This window comes from Anas platyrhynchos, chromosome 1 (genome assembly GCF_047663525.1).
Source record: "Anas platyrhynchos isolate ZD024472 breed Pekin duck chromosome 1, IASCAAS_PekinDuck_T2T, whole genome shotgun sequence".
Taxonomy (NCBI): Eukaryota; Metazoa; Chordata; class Aves; order Anseriformes; family Anatidae; genus Anas; species Anas platyrhynchos.
The window spans coordinates 152,242,986-152,270,360 of record NC_092587.1 but is presented as its reverse complement, the minus strand read 5'-3'; the positions used below and the strand labels follow the sequence as shown (position 1 = coordinate 152,270,360).

Below are 27,375 nucleotides of genomic sequence, written 5' to 3'. Positions count from 1 at the left end.
CCCCCACAGCAGGGCAGCCTTCCCCACAGCCTCTGTGTCCTGGAGGGGCTGGGGGGGTTTTCAGATCCCAGGAGGATTTCAGACTCTGCTTGGTGGTTGGGGTTTTTTTCTTCTTGGTGGTGATGACCTCACTTGTTTTCTTTTTTTATTATTATTATTATTTATTTTTTTTCTCCTTCCAAAAACTCCCAGTAAAGCTAGGAAATTCCCAGCAGGGGACCTTTAGGGCAGTACTGGAAAGCACTGAGGCTAAGAAATGTCAAGGTTAAGATTACAGTTAAGCTAAGCTTAAACTTCCCTTTATGCTGGCGAAGCTCAACCAATTCTTTAATTGCATAATATTTATAATCGTTTAGAGCATCGCGACAGTAAGCTCAGCACTAATCTGTGTACCCGTGTGCAGTGAGTCATCTGTACAGAGATTACACACTGAATGATATTGGCATCGACTTCTACGACTGCAAGACTAATAATGAAAATTTGCTCACAATCATCTGTTCACGGAGACGCTTCTGGTGCTCAGGGGTTTGCACGGCCTGGGGGGAGAGGTCTGCTGGTGGGACAATAGCTGCTGAGTGAATTACAGAAGATATTCCCTCGTGAGATGGGGATTTTCTACGCACACGGATGCTCATAGCTAAGCCACCCAAACTTGTGCCGGGCTCAGATGTTCTCGAGCTGCTCGGTCACGACGGAGCACGGAGGACGTGCCACGGCACAGGGTTATCCCTGCGGAAGGCCTGATCCTGAGCACACCGCCGGGAGTGGGTTCGGGACCGTCCTTCACCTCACGCTTTGCCAAAATGAGGTGAAGGCTCAGGCACCCACCGCTCACACCCAGGCGGGGGTCACTTCAGCACGGAGGGTGGGCAAGGGGTTGCGTTATCCCGGGAGGCTCCTGGCCTCGCTCCCTCCCTCCCTGGCGCTCGTGGCAAGAGGGTTTCATGTGGAAAACCCAAAAGCATCACCCCCAGGCCCTGTCGTGTCCCGTCCCATCGCTGTGGGCACAGGAAGGCACCACACTGCCAGGGAGGGCCACGTAGAGGGGCTCTGGGGGTCTCAACCCTGACTAGAGGTCGAAGCATCTCTGTGGAGCCGGGGAGGCCGGAGGAGGGACGAGCCCCATGAGGCAGCGCCAGCCCCAGCGGGACATGGAGGAGCCCACGGGTCCGGGTGCCAGCCCTGTCTGGGAACAGCTTGGAAATAAGGAGGGGGTGGGAAGCAACGTGCTCTCTGCCCAATTTTATTTTATATTTTTTTAGTTTTGCAAGGCAGAAGAAAGGAAGTGGGTTCTTCTTCTGTGCAAAACACGCTCCTGCCCTGCGTGCAGCAGGTGCTGCTGCGCTACAGGCGTGCAGCCCAGCTCCACCCGCTGCACGGCCCCGCCACAGGCCGGGACCCTCCCTTGGGTACAGGTCTGCTCCCGCCGCACCCCTCTTGGCACCAGGCCGCCCCTCCTCGGGGTGCTCCTGCTCCGTCCTGGCCGCACCCGCGCTGTGTTTTCACAGCACCTTGCAGAAGCTGCTCCCCCACCCCTCTTCTTCACTCCATGCTCTTCCAGCCCCGCTTCAGTCCCCACCCAAAAACAGGGACCTGCAAACCCTCCCCACCCTTTCCTGCGAAGCCCTGGATGCCAGCAGCTGGCCCAGATATTTCCAGGACTCCCTGCAGCCCCCTTTGGCTTCTGGAGGCCTTTTCACGCAGGCTTTGCATTGTCCAGAAGAACCCCCCCCCGTGGCTCCTCTGGGGCTGGTCCTTCAGGCCACCATCACACCCACCACCACCCTTCAGCCCCTTGGAGCTGAAGGACCCCTCAAATTTGGCTCTCAGTCACTGACTCTTCACACCACATCCCCCGTGCTGGCCTAGGAAGAGGCACCACTATCAGGACAGGCCACGTCCTGCTGCCCCGCTGCCACAGGCCCTGCGATGGCCGCCTTCCCCTCCCGTCCCGCAGGCCGATGGGTCTCGCTCCCCCAGACCCACGGCTCACAGGATCGGTGGGGAGAGCTTGCGAAGGGTCTCCAGGAGCCTTGCATGTGCTGGCACCACACTTGCTCCAAGCCTGGTCTCCAGCCCCAGCTCTGGGCTGCTGCCCAAGCCCCGCTGGGTTGCCTCAGGTGCGATGGAGCTGGCGCCGTGAGGCGGCGGTGGCAGCATCCCCTCCTTGCCAGGGGCGGCAGGAAGCTTCTGTGCTCTCTTTCCATTGCCTCATCGCCTCTCCTGGCTTCCTCCCCCCCTCTGGCTTCAGCTGCTGTTTCTGTCTTCAGGTGCAAAACATTTTCAGGAAGCCTCGGGTGCAGACACAAAATCTCCGATCCAGGTGCTTTCGGTTTCAAGACGACAGGCAGGGATTTTCCACACCTCTGCTGTTCACCTGGCAGGGGAGCAGAACCAAGATTAGGAGGACATCTGGCTTCAATGTCAACTTTTCTTGCCCATTGACAGCAGCAGCTATGGGGGGAGGATGATGCTGGGGAGGCTTCAGCTCAAGGTGACTGAAAAAGGTGCAGAAAGAGCAAAACCTGTGCTGAGATTCTTGCCAGTTGGTGACCAAAATCTCAAGAAAGTCATTACCAGAGCTTTGGAGCACTAGAAACTTAATCTGGCCCGACATCTGCATCGGGAAAAACACTGAGTAATCCACGGTTGAAATCTGTTTCTGAACGCAATGCCCTGGTTTGGTCTGGGGGTGATGTCTCAGGAGATGGGGTCTTGCCCTGACCCTGGCCACGAAGACCCACACAGCTCTGAGGCCTTCATGGTCAGGACCAAGGGGCAAATATGGGTCTGGGTGGGCTGCGGGGCCTGTAGGGCTTCCAGGTGGTGATGGTCTGGGCCACCCAGCCGCAGGGGCTGGGACAGTGCCTGGCAGGAGAAATACCCGGGAAATTCGCGTTACGAGGTGACTTCCTCTGCTGAGCGTGAGCATCACCGGCGCCCCGCCGCCCCGCGAGAAGCTCCATTTTGATTCTGCAGGAATGAGATGAAAGTTGTCTGAGTATCTGATTTCTGTGGTTAAAAACAATGTTTAAACACTTGTTAAAAAAAAAAAAAAAAAAAGACAATCAGAAGGCAGGTTTGGAGAACAGAGGTCCTATTTTTACCTGTTTTTGTTACCTCGGGGCTGCACACGCTGCTCATAACGTGCAGCCGCGGCCCGGGCAGGAGCAGTGGGCATTCAGGAGGTGCTGAGCTGAGAATTTGTGGCATCGAAGGTGCCAAAAAGACACCTTGATTCAGCCTGGGTCACCATGAGCTCACACTACAGTTTATTTTGGCGGGACGCCACGTCTTGTAAGTGGTGTGCTCCAGCCCTCTCCTCGTTTGCAAGACGCCCAGTGCAGCCTTAACGTGGCTCCTTCGTGCTGCTGCTGCTCTCTGTGCCCCCCGCAGATGGGGACACCCACAGCCCTTATTGTTTTCATCTACGAAAACAGAATGTTTCTGGTGAATTTTACTCGCAGAAACTGCTCATCTGTTGTCAGGTGGAATTTTCCAGCAGCATTCGCCCCTGAGGCAGTGTTTCCACAACAGCTCCAACCCAAACAGTACCTGCTGGGCAAAAGCTGTCACGGCACAGAAAGTGCTGGGGGGATGTAACTTCGCAGAGAGACAGAGGATGCTCCTCCACGTGCACGCAGTGCTCCCGTGCACCCGTGTCCAGCCCTGGGCTCCCCGGTACAGGAGAGGCCTGGAGCTACTGGAGGGAGTCTGGTGAAGGGCTGTGAGGGTGATGAAGGGGCTGGAGCACGGGGAAAGGCTGAGATGGTTCAGCCTGCAGAAGAGGAGGCTCAGGGGGCTTTTTATTAATTATTTTTTATGAATTATGATAACTGGTATTAATTATTAACAATAATAATTTTTAATGATTAACACCTAAAGGGATGCTGCAGGGAGGATGGAGCCAGGCTCTTTCTGGTGGTGCCCAGTGCCAGGACAAGAGGCAGGGGGCACAAACTGGCCCCCAGGAGGCTCCCTCTGAGCCCCAGGCAGCACTGCTGTGCTGTGCGGGTGTGGGAGCCCTGGCACAGGCTGCCCTGAGAGGCTGTGGGGTCTCCTCCTTGGAGACCTTCAGAAGCCACCTGGACATGGCCCTGAGCAGCCTGCGCTGGGTGGCCCTGCTGGAGCAGGGGTTGGACCAGGTGGCCTCCAGAGGTGCCTTCCAGCCTCAGCCATCCTGTGATGCTGAGATCTCCAAGTAGCAGAGGGTTTCACAAGAATTTGGGAAACTGGGAACAGAGAAGAAACACCTTGGGAGCTGAACAATAAGCTGAGAGCAACATCTCCGGGCACGTCCTCAGCTTTGCTTTGCAGTTTCCCCGTGGAGGACCGTTTTCATGCGAGTAACACTTTGTTCAAGGCTGCAGGATTAATTGGCTGTTGCTTCTCATGGGCTCAAGGGTTTTGCAAGGTTGTCCTCCTTACCTGCGCTACTGCATAACCTCAAAAGGCTGAAGGTCACTGGGGTAGGGAAGGGAGATGTTCTGGCGCTCTTCCCTTGCATGGAGAAATGACGTGACGGTCTCAGAGTCCTACCCCGATAAAATGGCACCAAACCCTGCGTGGGTCCTGCATCTCTCTGCAGCTCACTTTCCTGACCGGGCTTTAGACCTGAAGACCACTTCAGGTGGGTGATGTGCTTCATTGTCCCTTCCTTTCAGTAAGGGCTGTCTCGTGGCTCTGCACATCAGCTCAAGAAAATGCCCCACGTAAACTACAGCGATTTAAAACCTGTACATTTCATCAGATCGATTTTTGGTGATGCTTTAAATGTCTGGCTTATATCCAGATTTATCCATCTCCATATATCCATCAGGATTTCTTTTCCAGTTGGCAAATTTTTCTTTTTAGGGCTTTCCTGAAAAACCAGACAGACAGATCTTAAACCCTACCACCTTGAAGGACCACAGTTTTTGGGGCTTGTTGGCTCAACATTTTTGCAATGCATTTTGTTACATGTCTTTTCTTCTTGATGCTTGTCTCCTGAGTCCAAGCTGTGGCTGGTCTCCTCTCTGTGCTCCCAGGAGTGTGGTGGCCAATTTTTTTCTTCCTAGTGGAAATTTTGCCTCCTGGGGTCCACTCACCACTGGCGTATTCAGGCCAAAGCCCCTTTCCCTCTGGCGAGGCTTTACGCAGGTGGGAATGCCAGAAACCTCGGTGCAGGGTTTTAGGGGTGGGGATGTGCCTCCCACGGCATCCGCACGGGCCGCGGCTCTGTCACGAGATGCTGAAGGAGATACCGAGTGATTTGCACCTCTCAGGTAGGGATCTGACTGCTCTGCCAGCCGGGGTTTGGTGGCTCAGCACCGCGCGGCCGGAAGGCTCGAAGAGGGACCCTGCCCCGTGAGCCACGCTGGAAATTTTCAGAGGTTCTTAAAATCGTGAATTTGCTTTCGTGATTGCTATTCGGTGAATATTTTGCCTGTGACAAAGTACCGTGTGGCTTAGCATGTTGTGGAAGTTAGCTTCTTTTTGTCTTTGTTTCTTCTTTTTTTCTTTTCTTTTGGCCTGGCTGCCTGCCAGCCTTAGTTGTCTGCAGCAACCAGCGCAGCCGTGAGCTGTTGAAACGCGTAAATTTGAGATGTTTGGTCGGAGGGGAGCGTTTTGTTCTCCACAGCCCCGATCAAAGCCTGGCTTCGGGGCTGTTTAAAATCATGATCGCATTGAAAGAGCGTTCAAGTGCAAGGAACAGGTCCCCGTCCTCAAAAAAAAAAGCGTCCTGCGCTTTTATAGGGTCCCACCAGTTCTTTGGTGCAATCCCCTGCCCTTGTCGTGCAGCATCCTCGAGGGTTTTGCTGTCCTGCCCCTGGATGCTTAGGCTCACCCTAAATGCCTTGGGTCTGCTAAACCTCGGTGGGGTTGCTCGGATGGGCGGCGTCAGGCTGAGTCACGGCTTCTCTGACAGAAAGTGGGAATAACGCTGAGTGGTTTTAAAAGGCCGAGAAATGAAGGGTGGCATTTTATTTTATTTTGTTTTATTTTTGTCTACAGCTGAGGGAAATTTGAGGGAGGCAGTAGTTTCCCATCTCTCCACCCTGACAGTCACCAGATTGCTTCGGCTGGCCTTGGCCATTGATTACTAAACACAGAATTTCACATGAAATCACCTCTTTGCCGTGGCCTTGATACTTACTATATTGCCCTTTATAAAAACACAAAAAAAAAAAACTACGCTCAGTCAGGCTGTGACAACAGAGTCATCCTCCTAATCTGATTCAAGCAGCAGCTCCTAAGAAGGGCAAAATTAGTATTTACTAGAAGTGAGGGCTGTGTCATTTCAGCAGCGAGCCTCGCTCTTCGGAAGGCGCAGATAAGGATGCGCGCCGTCTCCCCACCCACACCGGGTTCACATATTAATGGCCTGGCCGTGGCTGTCAGACTGAATGCCTCGATGAAAAACCTGGGTTTGTACTCCTGCTCGTGACAGGGAGCAAAAGATCGGGGTCCTCCGGGACACCCCGGCCACTGCCAGCAGGGCGGGATGCCTGTGGGTCCCACCGCCCTCCCCAGGGGCTGGGCAGACCCTGCGGACCCCTGTGGCTGTAAATTTGTCCCCGGCTCCTGTGATCTGGCTGTGTTTCACCATTTTGTGGCCACGTTTCGCTGCTGGGCTCCATGCACATTATCAGAGACCAGCGCCAGACCCGCAGGGATGGGTGGATGCTCATCGGGAGGCTGCACGCCGCTGGGTTAAACTCCTGTGCCCCAGATTTTCCTAATTTCGTGTTTTTTATTTTGCAGAGAGTTGTTCTCAACTCCCTTGTTTTGCACACCTGACGTATGAATTAAAAACCCTGAACACTTTTTGTCTGGTGCGATGTGCATTGACAGTGGGATTAGCATTTGTAGTGGGGTGTAGAGTGGGATAGGGATGGGGGTGATGGTGATTTTATGTCCAGAAACACGTTTTATTCTTGATTGAGATGTGAACATTTTCATCCTAAGCTAGGTACAGAGCGTCTGGGGGTGGACTGCACGCTGCTAGCTGGGTCTAGAAGCTTGTGTACACTCAGACAAGGCTGTGAAAGGAGAAAATCGATGAAAAGCTACCAAGCTGTACACGGGAAGGGTACTTCCACTGGGATGACCCAGTTGTTCTTCAGAAATCAGTCTGAGGTAAAAGAAAGAGACCGCACTGCGGTCCCTTAGCAAGGTCCGCTGAGCAAGCAGTACCAAGGATTAAATTCAGAAATGAACATCCCCAAGCAGGGACCACGCTTGCTGTCACACCATGGGCAATGTGCCGCAGGGGCTGGCCCCACACAAATCCCCTTTTCGGCCCTTTTTCAGCCTTCCCGACCGAGCCGCATCCCGAGCGTGCACCTCCTCACCTCGCCCAAACCAAAGGACCTGGGACAAGGCCCAGAAAGGCTGAGGAGATGGAGAACATCAGCCCCTGTTGGCTGAGGGGCTTGGCTCTGCCCTGGGGGCTGGTCTTGTGTGAGCAGGGTGCTGGAAGGCAGCAGGAAGGAGTGCAGGAGAAGGAGGAGGCATCCTCCTCTCCCTCCTCTTCCTCCTCTCCCTCCTCTTCCTCCTCTCCCTCCTCCTGAACACACCAGCAGCATGGCGAGGGCACAGAGGGAGATGGGGGTGCCCACCTCGCCGCAACATTTCTCCCCTTCGCTCTACCAGAGGTGCTGGCGAGCCCCAATTTCCCCAGTTTTGGGAGTGTCAGGGTGGGAGGGGAGCAGCCGGCTGGGCAGAGCAGCTTCCCCGGTGCCACTAGAGGTCATCCTTTCAACAACTTACCCGGCTGGGATGCAGGGCGAGAGCTGGAGCCACCGCAGATGGAGCCTGCACAAATTCCCTGCCTTGGAAAACAGCTCCGGGAGGGGTTCCCAGGGATGAAATTGCTGCGAGGGGGGGGAAAATCAGGGGTCTGTGCTCGGAGAGCAGTGATTCCCGACTCGCTTTGTGGAGATCTTGAGGTACCATCTCGTCATTTGTCTAATAATTAAAGGTGGTGATAAAATCTGGTTCTACCTACCTGGATAAAGACTTTAGAAGCAAAAGCCCCTCAGTGCTTCCCAACCTCTGCCCGTCCTCATGCAGGAGTTGGGGTGCCCGAGGGGAGCGGCCACAGTCAGAGGGCAATTTGTCTCCCCCCCCAGGGCTTCCCCAACCTCCCCCGTCTGATGTCTGATGCTTTCACTTGCCCTCAAGTTCAGGCCTCAGCCTCTTTGGGGATGGAGGGCTCTCATTTGCATGCCTCAAATGTCTCCGGGTAGGGTGAAATTCAAAAGTAAGTCCCCACCGTGGTTTTAGCCAGGTTTCGCTTTGAATATCTGGGTTACCTCAAAGCAAAACTGAGACAGAGCCCTGGGCTAGCTCACACGATCTCAAACCTCGGACTGTCACGCGTCTCCACGAGCTGCTAGAGCGAAATTATTCACAGCCCTTTCACCCAGCCATCGCTCCCCTAAGAAACCAGATGAGACGCCCCCGATCGCAGCGGCGAAACCGAGAGCAGGATTTGTTTTTTCGTGGCTGGCTCCTTATTTAGCTGGCGGAAACGCCGGCGGCGATCACCGCCGACATCGAGCAAACCCACTCTCGCTTTCCACACCAGCGCCTCCCGCAGCCCTCGCCACGCCGCTTTTCGGGGAGCAGGACCCCGTGTAAGGCCGGGAGGTTTGGGGGGTCCTTGTGCCACAGACCCCTGATGGGTTTCCAGCTGCTCCCGTCTGCTGGGGCCTGCTGGAGGAGGAGGAGGACGAGGAGAAGGTGGAGGAGGTTGAGGCAACTCAAGGAGATGCAGCCAGGAGAGGACACCGCTCTGCAGGGACCCTGATGTCCCCCTGCCCAACCCAGGGTCCAGAGGGCTCTTCCATGTCCCCACAGCATCGCCCTCACGAGCTCTGCAGGCACACCTGAAGGCCCTGGGTCCATACAGGAGGCCGCAGGCACCTCGTCAGCTGTAGGGGTGGGTAGAAGGAGAGCACCTGCTGCCTTAAGGGGTCAAGGGCCCCTTTCAAGGCAATATGGGATCGGAGGGAAGGGAGGAGGTGATGGGAACCAAGCCTGCTCAGTCACGCTGATTTAGGAACGTGTGGGAATGTTTGATCCTGCAGGGTTGTCTGGTGGAGGACTTCTAAGCCGGGAGGCGATGACCAGAAACAGGCCTCCCAGCCACGCTAATTGGTGAGCTAACGAGCTCCAGGAGCCACTTCCAGGAAGGACGAACCTCGCAGCTGGTAAGATTATCAACTGGGGGACACGGACAAGGAGGGTGAAAAATAAACTGCAAAGCCCTGCACACCCATGGGGTGTGCGAGGAGAAGGAGGAGCAGGAGGAACAAGGGGAACAAGGGGGGTGAGGTACGTAAAAAAGGGCATAAAAGGGCTGATTGTGTGTAAAATGTGGCAGGTTGCTGTGCTTGTCTGGCTGACCACCACAGCCTGTCCTATCTTCTTACAATATTCCCTCATTAAATATTTAATCAGCTCTCTACTCGTGTGCGTACTTGTGGGCACCGAGAGCATGGTGCGTGTGCCTGCACTTGTCTCTCTTCACCTCGCCGAGCGTCACTCATCGAGGGAGTGAGCGGCACTTCCTGGTAGGTAAAAAGGCGCCGGTGCAGGTGGATTTATGGCCAGGGATAGTCCTCGTTACGCAGGCGTGGGCACGGGCAGAAGGCAGGGGGAAAGGTGCCACGAGGAGGAAGCCCGTGCAGCACCTGAAAGCCTGAGGCTCACAGCCAGAGAAAACACTGATGCCTTTCCTCTTGGCAGGTGGGGAACGTGAAGCAGAGAGATGCAGCTCCGGAGCCAGAGCCTGTCTGTGTGTCCCTCTTCCCAGCTGGGTGTGAACACAGCAGTCCCTCTTGCTCCTCAATCTTGCCTCTGCAATCCAGCATAGGGCCGGTTCCCACTGGTGCCCCCTGCCCCACACGGGGCTGTAGGAGCCGGGAGGCACATTATTCCCCTCACTGCACTTGTGGGGAGATCTCCTACAGCGGCTGTGGAGAACCGATGGGAAAACCTTGATAATAAACGCTGCGAGCCGCAGGACTGAAGTTATCAAAAAGTCAGTGCAGCTTTACTGCATTTCATGCCAATTTAATAAAATCTGCTTTCCATCTACCTCTGGAGGCACGTGACCAGCGTGATTGAAAGCAGGCCAGGAGAAGCCCGAATGAAAAACCCACTGCAGGTATAGGACAAACTCCAGTACGGGGAGGTAGGTGCTGATTAGAGACCATAAACACCTGAGGTGAAATAATGGGGCGAGCCGAGGCGGTGGAAAGCGCCTTGCTCTTAGGAACCATACGAGAAGGTGAACTGCAAGCTGATACAAGGCTGCTTCCGGCACCAGGTGGCCACGGCAGGGCTTTTTCACGTGCTGCTTGGCACACGGTGAGGTCTGGGGAGTAATTCAAAAGCCAATGTTCATGCAGCGCAAGGGTCTTGATGCGTTTCAGCTCTGCATCACTTCTGGCTGCTCTGTTGACAACCAGCATGGCAAGATCAAAGCCAGGAAAAGACAAAAAGACAGCACAGCTTCTTGTCCTTGTTATTCAGGCATCAATGGCAATCTAGAAGACACATTTCTATCCAGAAAGAATTTCTGAGAATTTCAAGAAACTTTGAGATGACAAAATTGTTAAAGAAAATAGGTATGGTGAGATGATTTCAGACATCCAAGGGAAAAAAATAGTTCCCATGAGCACTATCTTTATCCATTAGATAGCAAACCCAAGAAATACAAGCAATCAGATACATATTCTTATTTAAATTGGTGATTAAATGGTTAGGCTTTAGTGATATTATCAGCTGCATGTTTGAAAGGAGCTGCTGGTTAGATATATTACAGCCTCAGGTGACTTTTGATAAGAGTTTACAAACAGTGTGGAAAGCATTCAAACAATTAGAGGTGGGTTTTACGTATCACTGACTTCCCCTTAACAGGGAAGTTAGCAGAGTAAACACATTAATCAATTGCAAAAATACATCATCAGAAAGAAACACAAGCTCCTCCTAATAATCCTCCAACCACCCTGAATTCTTCTGCTCACAGAGATGTAAATGGCTTCAGCATTCAGGGCTTCTGTAGCTACAGTACCCAGGAAAATGAAATAGATGACATTTTGATAGACTGCTTTGAAATACAGAAGTACAGGATGAACGTTTCTTGAATGAAACCATTGTATTTATACAGTGAAACTCGATTTTTGGATTCACCCACCTACACTTCATGTCTGCAAAGCAGGTGTCTTCATGTGAGAAACAAATTTAAGCTGTAGAGATGTCTATGGAGACCCGAACAGTGGAGCTGGGACCTTCCAGAGAAAAAAGTAGAGAAAAAAGTGAATCAGAGAGCAATATTGGTTACAATCTGGTAGCCTGGTAAGTGAATTTAAAAAGAGTGCAGCTCTGTTTGCTGTTATTTCTGAGATTTGGGACATAATCCTGCTCTGATTTAAGTCAACGGGAGTTTTGCTATTGACTTCAGAGGAACCAGAATCAGGCACTTTGTCTGCTTCAGACCTGACTGTTTTATTTGGAAATATAACTTTTTAAAACACACACTTTTCTCTTAAAATGCTACAAAGTAGGGCAAGTAATTACATTAGGCTATACCTGAAGCTCCAGAGAATTAATACAAAGGCCGCTTGGCTCTTGCCAACTCTCACTATTACAGTTTTACTAGCACCATATGCAGCACTACCTTACCTGCTTGTTTCACTTAGTGAACTCACTGGGGGCTTTCGTTATTTTTATATTTTTTAAGGAGCTTGCAATATACACAAACAAAAGCTCCGGGTAGCGGGGACCAGCTTGGTGGCCCATATGGTGTCCGTATCACAGAACTCGGAGATGGAGCAGGTCTGTTTGCTCAGCAACCCCATCCTTTTTGCAAATGTGCGAGAGTTGGCTCGGGAAAAGTTCTCTTTTGGGTGGTTTGTGTGGCTTGTTGTCAGGCAAGAACCCGTGAAGTGAGATTTCCCGTGGTATTTGGAGCACCCCAATGGCCCCAAAGTGGCCCCAAAGGCCAGGAGCTGGGAGGCTGGGACAGGACTGGCTGTGTCAGCCCTGGGGCTGTGGGAAGGCTGGGGACACTTGTCTGAGGAAAGGGTTTGTGCAGAGGAGAGTTTCTGCTGGAAAAAGCAAATCCTGTGATATTTGTGCCACTAATCCTGAGGCAGAAGAACAGAATGCAAATTTAGCTCCAGCTGCAAATCACACAAACAAGACTTCATGTAAAAACCAAGGTAGGGATTATCCTCCAACAGACAGCTTTGCTAGGGCAGAGTAAAAGTTCCTGCACGCAGTCTGGCTCACTCTGACCGCTCTGAAGTAGAGGTGAGGTCTGAAGAAGAAAAGGAAGAGGGATTTGTCACCACAAGGCTTGAAAACGAGGTGAAGTGTCTCATGTACCACACCATACAGCAGCATGGAGGCAGTCACAGCCACGACAGCCCACTTGCCCCTGGAATTTTTGTTTCATCCAAGCTAAAAGTGCCGTGTGGTCAAGCCAATGATGAATTTGGCTCTGGCTGAGGGCAGGCCAGGAGCTCTTCTAGCCCTGAGGTGGGCGCTGAAGGGGGTGTGGGAGTCCAGTGGGTGTCCGGAGGAAGCAGTGTGAGCTGGAGCAGGGATTTAGGGAAGAAAGGGCTGGAAAAGGAAGGGAAAGGTGGTAAACTCAAGAGAGTTGTTCCTCAGAAATGGGTTTGGTGTCTTACTACAGTGTGTGGATAACTTCTGCCCCCCCTAAAAAAAAGATGCACCTTACTGAAAGAGCTCCATCATTGGGATCCAAGCGAGTTCAGGCTGTCACAAAACTAGGTTTTGTTGCCAGAAGATGGCTGGTATTGGCTACTCCTGGAGTCAGAGAGAAAAAATAAATGATTTCCAAGGAAAAGATAAAGGTTTGAAAACGAAGGTTCAACCTTCAGCCTCGTGTAGATTCTCCTATGCCTTTGCCCACAACGTGTGTAAGGGTTTGGGGGGTTACTGCTCTTACACTGCCTTGTGATGTCCTGGTAGCTTGAGCCGTGACCACCACAAGGCCCAGCCATGTGCAAGTCAGACACTGCAGGCTTTAAGACACCAGGCCCCAGGCCATGGACCCCTCCAGTTCTCCTCATCCCCCTTGAAGTGGGGTCCCAAAAGAGGACATTGTACTCCAGCTGTGGGCATGCCAGTGCCAGGGAAGGGAAAAGTACACGGTGAAAGTACAGGGAAAGCTCTCTGGGCCTCAGCCTCGTCTTGCAGGCCCATGCATGGTGCTCACCACCCACGGCCCCACAGGTGGGTTTCACACCCACGTCCCCTGGCTGTGGAAGGGGGTCTGAATGCCCAATAGGACTTGTAGGAGAAGCAGGGCAGCTCCAGTTACAGCTGGAGCTTGGGTGTCAAAGCACCACAGCGCTCTCCCCAAGGCCGTGCATACAATTAGCCGTACTTGCTGAGTAAATTCGAGCAGCGCCCGCCTTACGTTCTCTTGTTTCTCGAGTTCATGTTACAGCCTAGGACGTACCAAAACACGGTTTTATATGCTAATTTCCTTACAGTAAAACCCTTACTATATGTCGTTCATCGATATCAAGCGGTGTACATGCAAGAAAAGGCTAATATTATGTATATATTACCAATTTTATGGGTTCAAGAATTACAACGTGCTTGCTTTATTTAGGTGGTAAACTTTTTTAATGAGTCTGGAGGGTCCTTTACATAAAAGTAGTGACTCTATCTTGGAATCTCTTTCCATGTTTATTAGAAATGTGTTTTACTTTACCATGAAAAAAGCCAAGGAAACATGCAGCCTTAAAGTCTAATGAAGTAGTTACTCATGCAGTCAAAGTTCATAAATTTTAAATACATTTAATTTATAAATTGAAAACATAGCTTGCACTGGCTTTTTCAAGATTATTGCTTTCCACAGGGGTCTCAGGATAGTTGCCGAGCCATGCTTGTTGCCTCTTTTCTTTCAAGGCTGAGGCTAGATCGTCGCAATTCACACACATTCATTCTGATGCTTTTAGGAGAAATACATAAATAAATAAATAAATAAATAAATAAATAAAGCATTTTCAAAACAGCAGCTCCTTAAAATATTAAAAATCGTAACCCAGCCCGCAGCCTCTTTGTTCTCAACTCAGATAAGGTTTGCTTCTGAGCTGACACTTTAATAGAGAGCTCTTTCTCCTGGTGAGAAACCCTTTGTCCCCCTGGAGACCTCTTTTCCAAGCTAATTGCGGAGCGTGTTCCCTGCAGTGGCAGCCTGAGACTGACTCCAGTCTCACACCAATAAAACCTCGGTACCAACCTGGGTCAGGAGCCCAGCCCCTGGGAAGAGAGAATTTAGGGAAGGGGGAAACAAGCTGGGGTTTCCCCCAGGGGATGCGGTGCAGCAGCGAGGTGAGGCAGCAGCCCACCGGTGGCTGCAGGATGGCTGCTGGGTGGCTGGGAGACCAGAGGGGCCATTACTGGGGCTGTGAATAATTTTAGGGGGATGTTATCAAAAATGGGATGTGCCTATGGTAAGGGGAAGCATCGAGCCCACCGTAGCCGGAAGCATGGGTTTGGTATTGAATTTTGGTTGTGTTGTTGTAAAATGAAGCTTGGGGGGTTGCCTGTAGGAACCTAAGGGTACCCAAACGGGTCAGTCATACCCAAGCCGCTTCAAAAGGTTGTTTCTGCCATTTGGCCTCCAGTGACGGGGGTCACACCACAACACCCCTCACCCGGGCGCTCCCGTGAGTCACCCTCCTGCCAGCAACGAGGACTTTTCCAACAGGGGGCCCACGGAAAGACCGTGTTTGTGTCGTTCAGCAAGGTCACTCAACCCCCAGCCATGAGCACGACTCCAAGGCCTTCTGCAGAAGACATCCGTGAGGTGAGAGCACCTGGACACCTCCCCGCTCTGCACCCCGTGCCTCCCATCACCTCCACCCCTCCGTCCGAGAGCCCCCAGGTAGCTGCGGAGCCAGCAGCACGCGGCAGGCCCGGCCGGCGCAGGGAGCAGGGCCGGTAATTGGAAAGGGGAATTGCAAAGCACCAAAGCTTATCAGCAGACAGCCGGGGAGAGCTTGGCAGCCCTCCTCGGGAGCACCAGGTCCTAAGCGGGTTTGCAGCCTCTGCCCCGGTGGCACGGTGCAGACGTGTGTGGCTGCTCCGCTCGGGGCGGCATGGGAGTGGGAAAACTGTGGTTTTGGGGGAGCCTGAGGCACAGCACACAGCACTAGCTGCTATTTCCTGATGTGTCTTTTACTCACTAAGGCTATAGTCTAAATATAGCCCCGACAAGCGCTGGCAGACGTGGGTAAACTCAGGACTTTAAAGCCTGGCCCCTTTAGCAGGAGTCACTCAGTCATTGCCCAGGATGGGTCCCACTGGTCCCCAGCCAGCAGTCCCTCCCTCACTCAGCAATTTATTCAAAAGAGTGGGCAAGCACCAAGGAGGGAAGGAGCACAGCTCCACGGTGGGGATTTTAGCCTATATCCCATCCAAACTTCTGCAGGAGTTTCCCCTGTCCACCCCTCTTCCCAGTTACACAAGGGTTGGAAAAGGTGGACAAGGGAGAAAAATTAAATGCACATTTGCTGTTACACGGTGCTGCATGAAGCTTAAAAGGATTAAAAATAACAAGGTTATGGGTGTTTAAAGGTTTGTTGTCATACTCTACATACAGGAATATGGTTGTGATCTCTCACATGTTGAAATACGTTACTTGCCAGCTTATTACTGATTTCCTTTTTTTGTCCATCCATAACAGAACAGGCTTCCAGTGCAATGAAAGCCCAGGACAGTCTCCAGGACTCCTCAGAGGAGCAGCCTCCCATGTGAGTTTGTAATCTACCCAGGAACTCCTCAGCTCATCCACCTCAGTGTGGCTTCCTCGGAGCAAACCCAAGACAACACTTCCTATGCCTCGAATGCCTGGCTTCCCTTCTATTACAATACGTGAAGCAGCACAGCATTTTATAGAGACATAAAAGCTTGTACGGGGCACGACACCCTCGTCAGAAGTAATCTGCCTTTCAGTGAATGGCCTTACTTCCATACTCAGATAATTTGCCCCCAGATAATTTTTTTTTTCTCTGTAGCTGGAAATATAACACTCCATTTGTTCCCTTAGGAGAACGGTGTGAGAAAAAAAAAAAAAAAAAAGCTATCAGTGAGCAAATATTTGGTGGCAAAGTCAAATGAATGATGTTCTTTTGAGATAAATTCTCTTTCCTTACAGCTGAGTAGACAGAGATTAAGATATACGAATCCGGGCTCCTTGCCAATTCCTCCCCATCTGCTGTCAGGAACAAATGCTTCGTTATTTGGCTCAGTGCGGTAGCAAAGAGCAGCGGAGAGGGCAGTGGGCCATGGCCATGCCCTCTCGTTGGTGTTTCTCCACCCACAGAAGCTGCTTTTTCCTGAAACTTCCAGCCCCAATGCTCCGTGTTAGTGACAGGGAGAGGGCCAGGGCTGGCTTGCCAGCAGCGGTGCATAAAGAGAGCACCATTCAGGGAAGAACGTGTGGATAGAAGAGAAATGGAAGAAGATGGATACGTGAGGCTTGTGAAAAACAAAGGTGGGTGTGGGGAATCAAGGGAGAAGGATAAAGATTTCTGGTGTCCCTGGGAGATCAAGGCACGTCCTGTCAAGAGATACAGGCTTGGGGATTCAAGCCTGATCAAAGCTGACAGAGCCACGCTCTTCTTGGTGGTGCCAGAGGATGTAACAAGGGGCAACAGCCACACATGGTGGGTGGGGAGGCTCAGGCTGTACACTAGGGAAACCTTCTCCACCTGGTGCCCCAGGGAGGTGACAGAGGCTCCTTCCTTGGAGGTCCTTGGGTAAAGTCCCATTGGGGTTGTTCAGCCTGGAGAAGAGGAGGCTCTGGGGAGACCTTCTAGTGGCCTTACAAAGAAGGCTACAGGAAAGCTGGGGAGGGACCCTTTGTCAGGGAGTGTAGGGATAGGAAAAGGGGGAATGGCTTTGAACTAAAAGAGGAGAGATTTATGATATAAGGAAGAAAAATTTCTTCCTTATATCATCAGGGCCTCACCACCCTCACAGTGAAGAATTTCTTCCTTATAGATATATCTATGTCTATATCTTCCTTATATCTATAAGGAAGAAATTCTTCACTGTGAGGGTGGTGAGGCCCTGGCACAGGCTGCCCAGAGAAGCTGTGGGTGCCCCATCCCTGGAGGTGCTCAAGGCCAGGCTGGATGGGGCTGTGGGCAGCCTGGGCTGGGGGGAGGTGTCCCTGCCCATGGCAGGGGGGTGGGACTGGGTGGGCTTTAAGGCCCCTTCCAACCCAAACCATTCTGTGATAGTCCTGCTTTGAGTGAGGCCATCTCCAGGGTCCCTTCCAAACAACATTTCTGTGATTCTATAATCTTATTTCTTTCCATAAAACTTAACAATTTACATACTGTCCTACTTTGCTAGCACAGATGAAATCTGAGAGAAGCTACAAACAATCAACACAATGGCAGCCACCAGCACAAGATATAGGACTTGCTACAACCCAAATTTATCACACAACTCAGAGCAATGAATGCATGGGTTGCGTACTCAGCTGCATGCATTTTTCATTCAGCCTGATCCCACAAACATACAGATGTCCTTTATTAAGTCTTTCCCACTGCATCAGAGGTGCTGAGGCACTAGCGGACTCATCTGTGGATTGTCTGTAATCACTTCCAGATTCCCAAATCTTGGCAGGCCGAGCTACCAGGGGTTGCTCTTCTTTTGGCTTGCAAAGCTCCTGGAGCATACAGTGTGCTCCAGTCACAAACACAGCACTCAGAGGCACTGTGGTCCACGTGAACCCACAGACTGGGTGCACTGTCAGCCTACCAGACTACCCTTCTACACCCATTCATCTACGTGAAGAGGGAACTGTATAAAATTCTCATCCATGATGAAAAAGCATCCTCAAACATACCATACGTATCCAGTTTGGGTATCTCTGAATACAGCACGGCAGGCGCCAGCATTGTATAACGCCAGAATAATAACCACACCTTCCACACTTAAATTTTCTACTGTTTTAATTCTATTTTTAATTCAAGTATTCTGCACATTGCAAAGCCACTCTAGTAGGAGACCACTTAATCTGCAAAAAAAGCTGACTTGTGAGAATCTTGTCCCTGGCAGATTTGGGGTTGTGCTGCCTTTCTTCATCATGGTGGCACTGCACCATATTTCTTCGTGTTCAAATCTAAACATGGAAAACAAAAAGATCTCTTCCTGAGCAGTCCAAAGCAAGCATTACAGACCTACCCGCCACGTGGGAGTGTTTACAGATGATTTTCCTGGTAAGAATCTCATGGCTGAGGTTTGCCTTGTTAGCAAAATAACACCTCAAGTGAGATTCTTTTCTCGACAGCCACTATTTTCAGCTCCTACACGTCTGCATGCTGATGGTGTGTGTGCAGTGTACCGCGATTTCCAGAGAAAAGGTCACTGAGAACACCTTTATCTTTTTGCCAAAACTTTCTGAGCATTTGTGTCTCTTCCCTATGTAAATTACACGCACTGATATTTTCACATCTGAGCAACCGTCCTCCCACCAGTCTTAAACCGAAGCAGCAATGTTGTGTTTATCTGTAATTCACATAACCTTACTGGCTTTGGTGGGTATGGAAGATATGAATCAGGATGTAATCTGAAATTTCCAGATTCCTCGGATTTATAACGTATTTGTTACAAACAATAACAGAGATGATAACTCCCCTGGCTGACGTTTTATATCAATTTTTGACGTCCTAATCCCACTGATTGTTATTTTAATTAAATCTTAGAGTAGCCTCCATTTTGTTACTGATTGGGACGTATTGATAAAAATACTAAAAGCATGTGAAATAATGCCTGCGCCAAGTTCCGAAAGGAGATCTTACACAAAAGTGAATAGGAAGACCACCCACTCCCGGTGCTCCCCTTCCCCTGAGTCATTTCAGCACTCCCAGCTTTGCAAAGGGCAGCGGCGGCACCTATGAAAGAGCTTTGGCTGCAAACAAGGGCAAATAACATTATTAAACCAGTCTGTGGGTGTGAGCTGACAAAACTACATATTGCAGAGTCCCTACAGTCTACCCATTATAACATTGCACCTTGTGATTTTTTTTCATCCTTCAAATTTCGATACTCAGATGCCCTTTAGAAAGCAAAAGGACTTCTTTGTCGGAGCAGTTGCAGTTTATTTTTTTTTTAAACTTTGGACCATTCTGATATTCTCAGAGTTAAAAAAAAAAAAAAAAAAAAAAAAAAAATCTACTCTGTTTTGTGCTGTCCTCCCTCTCCACCCCTCTTTCTTCCTCGTCTGTCTTCCACACGCTTGCCCGATCCCTTGCTTCCTCTTTCCGACCTCACAGCAGTTTAATGAAGAACGCGTTTCCCCGGTGCGCCCATAAGGGCATCACGTGGGACAGCCTTAAAGCTTTACTTGTGTTGCCTGCCTACAAAAAACGAAGCCACCTTTTGCACCATCTTTTTTTATCGGCAGGTCATTAAAGCCCTTCTTTTGTGGCCAAAGCGGTCTCTTCCCCGTCCTTGCTGTGAGTCTCCTGCACCACCGCAGTTTTTCATCGGATCTTCAGCGCCTCTTTTAGGAACCTTTTAGGAACTGACAGTCCTCCAGGGTGCCCTTTCCCATTAAAATTCCTTTCCACAAGACTGCATTTACCAATTCTTTGAGTGGGTTGAAGTCTTCTGTTTTAAGTTCATTATTCCATTGCTTCCACTCCCGTCTCTCCTGAAGCTCAAGAGCTGTGCTGATTTGTGATCGTTTCCACCCAGGTCGCCTTCCTTTCAGCCACTTTTCCCACCTTACAGCAGCAAAGCTAAAGCAAGCAGGTACAGCCTCCTGCCACCGGGCAGGCACTGAAACAAAAAGCCACTCTTTAACCCCAGAACTTCAGGAACAGGCTGCATGGTGCAGTCGCCCCCCCCCCGGACACATAATTAGGACAGAATTTCTGATGCTGTCAGATGGATCCTACAGGAGGTGACGTGCATCACTTCCCCAGCCACAGAGTGCAAATCTGCTGCGTGCCGGGATCTGGTTCAGGGAATCAGCTCACTGCAGCTGAAGCGCTGGGCTTGCAGCTCTGCAATGAGCTCCAAGCAGAAAGCTCCCACAGGAGCTGGAAGCCAGCTCAAAGGCTTCAGCTCTGAGCTGTCCCTCGTTCCTGTAAGCTGTAGGATGTAACTGACTGGAAACAGACTTGTCTGTGAACTTTAACGCTGCACTGACGTCCCTGTCCAGGGACTATTTCCCCGGTTACCAGAAGTCAAATGTTCAGATGTGGTTACCAATTTTGCTTGGTTCTGATCTTGGATGCTGAACTTCTCCCTGAAGCCAAGGGAAGTGGAACCAGCCAACACTGAAAGTCACACACAGGTTTTCTTAAGAAAGGGCAACAACAATTAAAAAAAAATATATTAAAAAAAAAAAATCAAGGCATATAAATTCCAAAATGCAGAATTTAGAAAAACAGGATTTTTTTTTTATTATTATTTTTTGGATTTCTCCCAGAAACAGAGACTATATTTGTCTGTTAGGGTGAATACTGAAAGAATTATCTTCTAGTTTTACCAACAGCATCTTACACAGTATTTACAACATGGCAATATAACATTCACCTTTATTTTCACTTCAAGCCATAAAGCACTTTTATTGCTTTTATTTCCAAGTGTAAAGTTTAAAACAGCCAAGTAAAGCTCTTTCAGGTGTCGGGTTCCCCCAGAATTAGGGGGCTAGGCGCACTGAATCGCCGCTACCATTTAACACGCGTTCTGTTTCTTGCCACTCTCTGTCCCGCTTTTGCTTTTCTCAGGCTATTTATTGCCTTCTTTCCTTTCCCCACTTTCCATTTCAGGCTGCCAAGGGGAGAGCAGAGTCCGACCCCCGCAATGAAATGCTTCACCTGCGGAACCTGCTGAGAGTGAAATTGATAAAGTGCAGCACCAGCCCAGGCAATTTCACTCACAGCGGGCACTTGCAGGTGAAGCACCGCCATAAAATGGGGCAAGGTTACTCGCTTGCCACCTTCCAGCACAAATCACCAGCTGATATCTCCTCCTTTCGCAATCTTTTCACCCATTTCCTGCCGGGCCCTGGTTGTTCTGACCCCAGAGCAAGAGGCACGAACCAGCCACGTGCCATAGCCCTCTGCAGGCCACCTCCCATCGTCATCCTGAGGAGGACGCCCACGGTCCTACAGCCTCTCTGGGTGCTACAAGAGTGCCACAGAGCACTTTGATGGGACAAAGATGACTTGCAGCTGTTTCTGTAGCATCTGATGAGGGTGTCAGCCTGATGCCTGGTGTAATTTAAGACAACCTATGCATCATTTTAGCTGGTGGCTCCCCAAGTGCTATTTCAGCACAGGTTAGGTCCCAAGGGGTAAGTAGGGGCAACACAACATGCTCAGGCATCACTTTGCACAATCCCACTTCCTCTGATGCTTGAAAAGCCAGCATATGAGAGAACAACTTTTCACCAGCTTGGGATTTTATTTATTTTGATGGGAATATTTCCCAGAAGTAGGGTCTGTGAGCTTGATTGGCACTGGGGGCTGAGATTTTTCCCTCAGACTGGTTAGTGTAAGTAGTCATGAGAGAAACGTGGCAATGCAGAGCAGGGAAACTGCACTCTGACATCTCCTGTTTTCAATACTGGAAGCAGAGGATGAAAATTAAAATCTCCATATTTAAAATAAATAATCAGATTTTTTTTTTCAAACAATTCATAATGTATTTGTCAAGCTAAGATGCACCATTTCATACCCAACACCAAAGTATTTTGAAATCGAGGAAGGCTTAATCCTTTACGGTAAACAGTCATTGCAATTAGATCACATTGCTAACACAGGTAAGTTATCTCATACTCCAGGGCACAAAATTCCAGAAGTGAAGAGATTCCTGAGAAACTCCCTTTCTAAGCAGCACTTCCTATGGAGCTTGATCCATAGGAAGCCTGGACAGCGTCAGACATCTGGTAGAGCAATCCCTATAGTACTAGCTGGGAGAAATGTTACCATAAATATTATTTCTATGAGTCAAGAAATACCCACTTACAAAATTTAAGGACTGAAATTAAGACCTAAGAAACATAATGCACGCTCAATACATCTGAATGCTTTGCTCCTAATTTGGCACATAATTCCCAATTTAAATCCATGGAAAAATGGAAGCCTCAAAAGTATTTAACTGCCTGAATTCCTTCACAGATCTTGTGTAGATTTCCACCAGCCACATCCCAAATTGGCTCTACAGCTTTTACAGCATCATTCCAGAAGGCTCCTCATAATCTGAATTTCATAAACGTGATTTGTCTTACAATGGCACAAAATTCACCATCAGGAATTAGACTTGGGGAAATCTTTGTCCATGAGTGCAGATTTCTGCATGAGTTGCCACAGGATATTGGGCAAGAATACTTGAGAAATTTGACCACAGATTAATTCGTAGTAACCAAATGGTGCCAGTTGTCTGTGTGTTTCCACTTACAGAATAGAATCGGTTTAATATAGATATATATATTAATATATATATATATAATGTATATTATATATATATATATATACATATATTTCAGCTTTTTTTATTATTATTATTATTTTAAACTCTACTTTAACTCTTATCTAAGATCCAAGAAAAGACTGTTCAGGACAAAATATAGATAGATAGATAGATAGATAGATAGATAGATAGATAGATATTCATATTCTTTGGCCAGCTCATAGATACCCTCTGGACAGAACTAAACTTCCTCTACTGACTGATTTAAGTCTACTCCAGGATGCGTCTAGAATGGGTCGGTACCCAGATTAGCTTGATCTGAAAGCTCTCAAAAAACAGTGACCACCAAGAGTGCCATTTACGCTTGGAACTACAGTGATGCTACTAATTACTAACCATGCTGACTGCTGAACTAGTAACCAGCTGAATGGATTTGGGGGTCATAGAGCTATGAAAAAAAATAAAGCACTCTCCTTTGTTTTATCCACAAACATATTCCACTTTTTCCTAATATAAAGGTTTGTTTCTTTCTAATTCCTGTAATTGGTACTAATGGTAGCAATGATTGCATGATTACGCCCCGAGGGCTGAGCAGACTAATTGGTGCGGCCTGAACCAGGCCTGCTCCCAACACGGCAGAGGTGGGCCAGGCAGGCAGCAATCCTCCCACGCTTTCTCTTGTGCCGGTTTAAAACTCACCAGGGACCCCACAGCAACCTTACCTATAGCAACTGCTGAAAACGGTCATAAATTCAGCTTCTCCCAAGGCCATTACTGCTTGGTCTGTGCTGTGGCTGGTGCCACGTGCCCACTCTTCCTCCTCGAGGAGCCTGTTTGATGTTTGCTGAGAGGCATCGCCACTTCTCCCTTGGCACACTTCCCTCTCTGAAGGCTCTGCCCTATTGCCTAGGCTAAGCGGTCAATTTAAGCTCAATTTAGCCTTGTATACACAGTGACAGCTGTATAATCTTCCCAGCATTTTCCTTGTAGGTTTAGTATTAGTCTTCACCTGGCAGATCTCTCTTTATGTCATTCAGTCACTCCCTTTTACTTTCGTGAGTCAGCTATCGGACTTGTTGCACGTTTCTAGCACCGTCTGAAATAGTGTGAAAAAGCACATAGGTATCTTGGTAGTGTACCAAAAGCCTGAAAGGAACTGTGTTAAATGTTTGAGGTCGTTCATAAAGTGACGGCAGGTACTTAAGCTAATTCCTGAGAAAAGATTCAAAAAATAATAATAATAAAAAAAAGCAACCAGCAGATGTGCAAGTAATAAAACCAAGCAAGCACAGCGATGGCACAACCAGCTAAGTTTCTGAGTGCTGTGTGGTTAGTCCAAATACTGCACTGTTTGCTTAGGAGGTGAATTGGCTCCTGTTCAAGAGGATAGGCTCTTCCTGGAACAGCTGCCATGCTTTGACCTGGAGGAGAGGCACACGTCACACGCCACCGTGCCCCGCGGTGTATTTGCAGGTTGCAGCGCAGCTGTTGCAATGATCCTGAGCCACATCTAGCCACAGGAGAACCATGCCTCAGGAAAGAGGGCACAAAGCCAGAGGGACCTCTGCCCTGGCACCTTGCTGGCATTGCTGCCATGCAGCACCATGGGCTGAGGGAAGCTCACGCCATGCCTCCACTCCCGCCAGTCCCATAGGTAATGTGGTCAATGACATGTCCCTGTTGGCAAGGAAGTTTTAGATCTACAAAAGGACGAAGGCACTCGATGTGCTCACCTTCCCCTTCTGCTGTAATCCTGCTCTGCTGCCATCTTATCGAGGAGGCACACAGACCCCTCCATCGTTGGGATCAGAGCTCCCTAAAAGCTGGCCTCCGATCACTTACAGAAGTACCTTACGTTCAGCAGTACTGTACTGCTCAGATCTCCTCAAAGCAAGGTAGCATCAGCCTTCACAAACTGTAATCCCTGACCTGTTTTATCTCCATGAAGTGCTCAGGCACAATTAATACACCTGCTGGGAGCAGGGGGCAAATGGTTGCCAGTGGTCATTATGGAATCACAGAATCATTAAAGCTGGAAAAGCCCTCTAAGATCATCTGGTCCAGCCATCACGCTACCACCAGTGTCACCCACTAACCCATGTCCCCAAGCACCACATCCAACCTCTCCTTGAGCACCCCCAGGGACGGTGACTCCACCACCTCCCTGGGCAACCTGTCCCAGTGCCTGACTGCTCCTCCTGAGCAGAAATGTCTCCTCATTGCCAACCTGAACCTCCCCTGGAGCAACTTGAGGCCATTTCCGCTGGTCCTATCATTAGCTACCCATGAGAAGAGGCTGACCCCCAGCTCCCCACCCCTTCCTTTCAGGTAGCTGCAGAGAGCAATGAGGTCTCCCCTGAGCCTCCTCTTCTCCAGACCAAACACCCCCAGTTCCCTCAGCCGCTCCTCACAGGCCTTGTGCTCCAGGCCCTTCATCAGCTTCGTAGCCCTGTTCTGGACACACTCCAGGGCCTCAGTGTCCTTCTCGTAGTGAGGAGCCCAAAGCTGAACACAGCACTCAAGGTGCGGCCTCACCAGAGCAAAGTACAAGGGGACGATCACCTGCCTAGTCCTGCTCGCCTGGAAAACTTTTAATCAGTTTCTACCTCTGCCTGATGAGGTCCTCACACATACCTCTCAGTTCTAGAAAAAGACCAAACAACCAGTCTAAGGGCTACTTATCAGCACGGCATTTTTCCCCAAAATGAAATTGATCATGAAATTACTGGAGCAGATTCTATCAAGAGAAAAATAAACAAATAAATAAATAAATAAATAGAGCATTCATTTACAACACACTTTCTACATGTCATGTATTTCTATATAGGGGAGATCATCTGCAGGAAGGTAGATTTGGGTTTCCGCTGAAATTATTGTTTGCCTATGCTATATTAAGTTTTTTTTTTTTTTTTTTTTTTTTTTTAATGTTAAAACGATTATTAGCACTAAAATGTATGTTACTTCCAGTTAGTGCCCTGAACACTATGCAGGAGAGTAATCCTTAACTGTGTGCTTGCACTCCCCCCAGCAAGTAATATTTACCTGTTCCACACAAAGGGGAATAGCCTCCCTACAGCTTGGCATAGAAGGAATCTAGTGGGAGAATGCATAAGCCACTAACAAGTAGCATATAAAAGCCTTTTAAAAGTTTGTTTCCAAAATTATCAACTAAACTATTGGAGTTGTGAAGCCCTGAAAGGAGGCAATTCTCCCAGGCCAATCATTAGCAGCAAAAGTTGAGAACAACCACAACAATGACAACAGTTATTCTGAAGAGTTTCTGATAAAAAAGGGATAATATTTTTCAGTGAGTGACACGTTTTGCCAGCAGTTTGTGACACCCCTGCATGCTTTTCTTTGTGTTTTCTTATCAGAATAAATTCTCAGTAAAAAAAAAAAAAAAGCCACAGGCTGTTCTTTTGCTTTAGCTTCTGTCGATTCACTAATCTCTGAAACAGTCATGTTTCCGGTGTCTTGCATAATCTTGGAATTTCTGCTGATAAAACCTGTGATACTTGTTCTTCTGGTACTAAAAACACACCCAATGCTTTGTTTCCTATGGCTGCAAAACCTGCAGCAAGGGAATCCAAGAAGTGAAATTCTCAACCAAATTCCCACCGGAGTTGTCATCAAACTAGAGAAGGCAGGTTGTGCCCAGGCCAATGTTGGATCTCACTGACCATGGCCATTCCTGGGTTATAATCCACGGTTTTAGCTGCTCCAAAAGAGCCACCATAGTGAATGAATTATGCAGCCTGCGAATTGTTTTTACATGCCACCTTTGAGCCTGAAAAGAGAAAGCATCACAGAATCCAGCATCATATACACCTCAGTGTTCCTGGGACAAAGTGGCAGGCAGAGCACCTGCTAAAACTCCTCTGAATCAGCAGGTTTTGTAGTCAGGAAGGCAGAGTAAGAGGAGGGATTTACACAGAGCACAAGGCACACCATGACTCCTACTCATCGTGTAGCGTTTGGAGCGTTCTCAGGGAAGATGAGGATTAAATGGGCAAAGGCTTTTAAATATTCTCTCATGCAAAGGAATGGAATTAGGCCCACAAAAGTAATTTGCTTGGAATATTAACCTGGGAAATGGGAGATATGTTTGAACTCCCTTGTGGCAGAAAAGAAACTGAACCCGGGTCATTTACAACCTGATTACCCTAACCATGAGTAATTTTAAATAAAAAGAGCGAACTGGGATTTCTTCTCCAGCTGTGCTTGTCACAAGCCTTGATCTTATAATTGTGCTCTTAGGATATCTACGGGATGAGACAAGTAGGAATTAGACTTTGGAATGAGAAAGATGGATGAACAACTTAAATTTTAAATATATGGAGATCATAAATATCTAATATGTAGTAGTTATGCTATGAATTAACATATATTTATATAAAGATAGGAACGTCTTATGTAATGTAGAAAAAATATATAAATATATTAAAACAGCCCTACCTAAGGATTATATTATGTGGCCTAAGTGCTCAGTGCTGTGTTTGGTAGGTGCTGGGTGAAGTCACCCCCCTGCTGGCCCATCCTGCTGGGTGTCCATCCTTGATGGCTGCCCCAGGCACCCTTGGATCTCATGGCAGAGTGCAGATCAGACCACCCTTCAGACAGCCCTGTCCCTTCCCTACTGCAGTCCCTTACCTGCCTAAGGACTAAGGCTGGGTTACAAACCACAGGGTTGCAACTCCCCTCCCCTCAAGCCCCTCAAGAAATAGGAGCTCAGAGATACCCTGAGAATCAAGGAAATGAGCAGAAACACCCCAATATTTGCAAATGCAAGCTTTCCCTAGAGGCCATTGTTTGGGGTTTCCAGAGCTGCACAAATAACCCGAACTGGTGGAGTGCTACAGGACGGCAGGAAAGGCCAAACAGGGATCTGATCCCTTCTCT

General features: G+C 49.2%; 1 long non-coding RNA gene across 1 annotated transcript; it reads left to right on the top strand.

Moving 5' to 3' along the window:
* The first annotated feature begins 8,997 nt into the window (after positions 1 to 8,997).
* Positions 8,998 to 10,087, top strand: LOC106017312 (uncharacterized). Its single transcript, XR_002402521.4, has 2 exons — positions 8,998 to 9,197; positions 9,736 to 10,087. It is a non-coding gene; the product is annotated as an uncharacterized lncRNA (long non-coding RNA).
* Positions 10,088 to 27,375: the final 17,288 nt, after the last annotated feature.